Below are 4,595 nucleotides of genomic sequence, written 5' to 3'. Positions count from 1 at the left end.
CACTCCCAGAATATCGAACTTGTATTGCGCCAGATCCATTTTCAAAGCCTCTAAAGATCCGGCTTGGGTCAGTGTTCTGACGTTTAAAGTTGCAATTCTGAGTTGGTTCCTCGGGAGATTGGTTCCTCGGGACTACTACTACTACTACTACTACTACTACTACTACTACTACTACTACTACTACTACTACTACTACTACTACTACTACTACTACTACTACTACTACTACTACTACGGCATTTCTGAATTTGGACCACCAAATCCACGGATTTAGCATACCCCCGCGAACAATGAAAACGCGTTCCGGGTCCAAAACACATGCCATAACGTGATAGGTCAACGTATTTGTAGCTCAAAAATCGAAAAAAGCCCCGAAAAAACAGTTCATAGGACCATTTTTAAGTTAATCGAAAATTTTTCAAATTTTGTTTTTTTTTTGCAAATTTTGGTATTTTTTTAGACTTTTTCTCACAATTTTTCCAAAAAAATGCATTCTGAATAAAGTACGGCTAACGCACAATCCGTAGCAAATTGATTGATGGTTTTAAATTGAATATTCGAGGATTTATGAACCGAGCGGAGTAGGGTACCAAAAGCGGCCAAACACCACAAAAACTGCGAAATCCAGAAAATGCATTTTCTCCGCAAATACACGTTCTTTTGCAAAAATTTTTTGATATGTGTCCTGTCGGAGTACTTTAAAGCATATTTGGTATTTGCAAGATAGTGCGTAGTCTTTTTAGAAACGACCGTTTTTTCAGCTTTTGATTCAGGTTTGTACTAGTAGACCTCACCTGCAAAACCCAAGGATCCAAAAATAAGTGATTTGGCAAAAATCATCATAGAAACCTGAAATTTTGCATGTGCCTTCCCTTTAGTACAACAAACTCATTTGCAAAGTTTTGAAACAAATGATCTTATTGATTTTGAGAAAAAAGGGTTGAAAAAAAAGCGTTCTTAATTTGGGAGGCGGAAGTTTCCCTTAGTCTGGCCACTTCAGCATTTCTCCTGAACCCATGAGAATTTGCCAATAAAACAACTCATTTGAAAGTCGAGATTTTAGGCACATGCCGGAGACAAATGCGGCCATAAAAAAAATGCCAGTGACAGTTTTTTTTTTAAGAAGTTGTGTTGATGTCAATTTCGAAATCAGACCGTTCATCAGAAAACTTGAGGCCATTTCAAAGCAATAGTTATTTAACTTTTGAAAAAACTGCCTTTGATTGCTGCTGTAATGCAGTGATGGTCTCCTTAAAAAAACAGACCTACAAGTTCTAGAAGGGGGCAAATTGAAACAATTTTTCTGCAAGGAAGTCCTAGAATTTTTCATTTTTGAATGATCACTGACACTGACTTAATTCGTTCTACGCCTCGTTTTTTTGCAGCGATCAGGTATTTATTTTTACCGGGATGAGCCTAAAGTAAAAAAAATCTGTAAAAAACGTTTTTGGTGATATTTAGAGCTTTTGATTGCATCAGCGAAATTTTTCTGAATTTGGGTATGGAAAATTATTCCAATTCCAATCCGCTTATATAAAAATACTCTAGGTACTCTAAACGTACCTAAATGGTCCAAAAGCGCAATTTTTATAATCTTAGCAGATTTGTCTGCAAATGGCATTGAAAAAAAAGCATGAACCAATGGTTCTGCTTCTATATAAGTATTCGCATTTACTGCAAATCTATAAATCAAAAATATTTCAATTTGCTTTTCTCTAATCAATCCTGTACTTGAGATCTTCTACGCAAAAATTGGACACAAACAAATATGTCCACGTCAACTACAATGTAGGAGCTTTGCAACGATATGTGTTTCATTTGGTTAGTTATTCAATTAACATCCAATATCTTTACTTTTTACAAAAATTTTTAGAAATCAGCACGAAAAATGACAGTTTTGAAAAAAAGTGATACTTACAGCCCTCTTACGATCCCAATTAGCTAATGGCTGCAACAAAGGGATTCTTGTCTTCAAAGTGGACTATATATCAATTCACTTGAGTGATTATTCGTTGAGAAATTTTACATCATATGAAAATCGAAATTTCAACTCGCTGACCAGTGCTTCTAGGAGACATAAACGCACCTAAACGGTCAAAAAGTGCCCGTTTCTTTTTCCTTGCGCAATTGTCTACACAAGAGCTTTTCAAAACTTTATATAGGGTCATTGTACCAGTCTTAAAAGCGGGCGGACTCAGCCACTATTTACCAAGTCATAATAGCTTCGATTTTTCTTTTATCTTTGAAGCCACTTTAGGTACCCTTGAAGCAATCGTTTACAAAAAACAAAACATACGACTGCAAAGCCTATCTAAAATGCATTGAAATGAGCTATAAAGAACGCAAACTGAGCTAATATTTGTTACGTTCTGAGTAAAACAAACAAACATCGAATCTTGTCTATTTTGGGCCTAAGCGTTCAAAGGGTCGTTTCATGGTCAAAGCGGTCAAAAAACGCATGTTATATTATCATCGCGCAATTTTGTAAACAAGATCTTTTCGAAACTTTATATAGAGCTATTGTACTATTAAAAAAAATGGGTAGACTTAGCCAATATTTACCAAGTCATAAACGACTCGATTTTTCTTTTAGGTTTGATGCCAATTTAGGTACCCTTGAGGCTTTTATTCATAAAAGTAAAAAAAATGGCTGCAAGTCCTATTTTATGAGCTTTAAAATGAGCTATATATGAAGCAATGTAAAACAATATTTGTTACCTTTTCAAAAAAAACAATCACTAGTTCTATCTTGCCTTTTTTGGACCTAAGCGTTCAAAGAGGCGTTTCATGTTCAAAGCGGCCAAAAAATGCCTGTTTTATTATCTTCGCCCAATTTTCAATACAAAAAAATTTCAAAAATTTATATACTGCAATAATGTTGATCTTAAAATTGGTCAAAAATACACTCAGGATGACAGAATAGATAGAAAACTTGAAAATATTTCGTTTCTCCAGGTATTTTTGCTTCCTAGAGCAAAAGTTTAGAGAAACAAAGTGCAAATTTATTGTTTTAATATAATCTCCCACATTGAAGAAGTTCAAAAATACAATTTTTAACTCATTGGACGCCTATTTATACACCACAGGATGACAGAATACATAGAATCCTTGAAATTCGTTTCTCCAGGTATTTTTCTCCCTAAAGCAATGTTTTTCCGCAAAAAGCATGGAATTTTTTATTAGCGCAAAACGACGCACGCAAAAGAGGTTTGGGATGAGGGGTCAAAAAAAAATCCCCAGTGGGCCAAATGGCCCACTGGGGATTTTTATTTATGTTTTTTGCAAATAATTTTTTTCTAAAAATAGGCAATTTATCAAATGAAACTGAGTTTCGGTGCAAAAATTTGACACTTGAAGGAAATTGGTGGTTAGCAAATATTTTTGCAAGGCAATTTGTTTTCCTGGAAAGCCAAAATGTTTGAGATAAAACAGTGATATCGTGCAAACAGTTCTTCAAAAAAGGATCTCATTGAAAAATTTTTCGAAAACTTTTGTGAAAAGAGTGTTTTTACAAATCGCCAAATGCATGAAACGCTAATGTAACAAAACACTTGAAACTCACAAATAACAGACTAATCCAATTGCAGCCGGAACTTCCAAAAAAACGCAAAAAACGTTGTTTTTTAGTTGTTTTTTTAATAGGAACAATATTTTTTTTCACGGCTCTCCACGTCAAAACGAAATACGGCTGTCTTTCCGTAATACGCCTGGAATTTTTTATTAGCGCAAAACGACGCACGCAAAAGAGGTTTGGGATGAGGGGTCAAAAAAAAATCCCCAGTGGGCCAAATGGCCCACTGGGGATTTTTATTTATGTTTTTTGCAAATAATTTTTTTCTAAAAATAGGCAATTTATCAAGTGAAACTGAGTTTCGGTGCAAAAATTTGACATTTGGAGGAAACCGGCGGTTAGCAGATCTTCTCTCAAGGCCATTTGTTTTCCTGGAAAGCCAAAATGTTTGAGATAAAACAGTGATATCGTGCAAACAGTTCTTCAAAAAGGGGTCTCATTGAAAAATTTTTCGAAAACTTTTTTGAAAAGAGTAACTTTACAAATCGCCAAATGCATGAAACGCTAATGTAACAAAACACTTGAAACTCACAAATAACAGACTAGTCCAATTGCAGCCAGAACTTCCAAAACAACGCAAAAAACATTGTTTTTTTTTAATAGGAACAATATTTTTTTTCACGGCTCTCCACGTCAGAACGAAATACAGCTGTCTTTCCGTAATACGCCTGGAATTTTTTATTAGCGCAAAATGACGCACGCAAAATAGGTTTGGGATGAGGGGTCAAAAAAAATCCCCAGTGGGCCAAATGGCCCACTGGGGATTTTTTTTATGTTTTTTGCAAATAATTTTTTTTTTAAAAGTAGGCAATTTATCAAGTGAAACTGAGTTTCGGTGCAAAAATTTGACATTTGGAGGAAACTGGCGGTTAGCACATCTTCTCTCAAGACCATTTCTTTTCCTGGAAAGCCAAAATGTTTGAGATAAAACAGTGATATCGTGCAAACAGTTCTTCAAAAAGGGGTCTCATTGAAAAATTTTTCGAAAACTTTTGTGAAAAAGTAACTTTACAAATCGCCAAAT

Source organism: Convolutriloba macropyga, unplaced genomic scaffold (assembly GCF_964194025.1).
Source record: "Convolutriloba macropyga unplaced genomic scaffold, txConMacr16.3 SCAFFOLD_991, whole genome shotgun sequence".
NCBI classification, from domain to species: domain Eukaryota; kingdom Metazoa; phylum Xenacoelomorpha; order Acoela; family Convolutidae; genus Convolutriloba; species Convolutriloba macropyga.
Note: the sequence above shows the minus strand (reverse complement) of the source record.